General features: G+C 28.1%; 1 protein-coding gene across 5 annotated transcripts in view; it reads left to right on the top strand.

Annotated features, from left to right (window-relative positions):
* Window positions 1-1,165, top strand: part of hgo (homogentisate 1,2-dioxygenase) — a 34,400-nt gene that overhangs the window by 29,283 nt on the left and 3,952 nt on the right. The gene's annotated exons all lie outside the window — the stretch shown is intronic.

Raw genomic sequence — 1,165 nt, forward strand, 5'->3', positions numbered from 1 at the left:
TATATAAAATAAAATAAATAATAGACTAAAAATAGTAAATATACACAATAATGGAATGACAATATGAATTAGTTGATTACTAACTATGGACAAGACAGTAGTAGATTAATTAAATTATTATTTATATACATATAAATGTGAGCAACAAATAAATGATACAGTGTTATCATAAAGAATTAGTTAAAGAAATTAGGAAAGAACATTGTTATAAATTGCAGGAAAAGCCGCTAGAGTGCAGGTAGGCAAAAGACGTTATATAAACAATATAAAGGTCAAAAAATCGTAGAGATAAAATAGCCAATGTGAGAGTAAAAAAAGAAAAAAGAAGAAAAAGACCAACATAAAAAGGTGTAAAATGTAAAATAATGAGAGCCCAAAAAATAATAAAATGTATCAATATATAAAGGGCATGTAAAAAACGGATATATTAATGGGGAATATGTAAAAAACAATGTTATAGGAAATAAGAGATAAGATAAGAGAGAAAAAAAATAACTTACAGTTGTAGGCAGAGATTCCATTTCATCATTTCTCTCTAAATGATGGTTGGTGTCTTTTTGTTTTTATAGCCCTGATGAAGACCTGAAAATCAGGTCGAAACGTCGGCATAAATAAATATTTTTTGTTTATTTATATTGTTTCTTTGCTGACCGCACCTCCCGACCATCTTTTCCAATCAATAAATAGTTTATTTACTATTTGAGTTCTTTTGATGCACCCAGGTCATCTTCCTTTTGTATATTTGTTTCTTAGATAAACTTTTTTTTAACTGCTTTGATTAATTTTTTTTCTGAAGAACAACCATTAAAACTTTCAGCTTCATAGGTATTGTATTGTAGGTATCTAAGAAGATTAAGGCTTCATACCTACTCAAGCTTTTCATTATATGTTATTGCTCCATTCCTGTGGGTTATGTATGATTCGCTTTAGCCGAAACCCTTTCTCAATAAATGATCCTACACAAAATAATTTTCCAAATTGAACTGGTTGTTCCTGAAATAAAACAAATAAATTCTTTAGCTCTCTAGAATAGTATAATTATTATGAAATTGTTAAATTAAATTGTAAAAATATATATTATTTTTATCACCTTTGCTTGTGCTGGATAGAAGAGTTTTTTTTTAAGTTGGCTCTATTGACTATAGATCTTTGGCCGCCCGAACCA

The sequence above is a fragment of the Halyomorpha halys genome, unplaced genomic scaffold (assembly GCF_000696795.3).
Source record: "Halyomorpha halys isolate HHAL.00 unplaced genomic scaffold, Hhal_1.1 Scaffold322.1, whole genome shotgun sequence".
Lineage (NCBI taxonomy): Eukaryota > Metazoa > Arthropoda > Insecta > Hemiptera > Pentatomidae > Halyomorpha > Halyomorpha halys.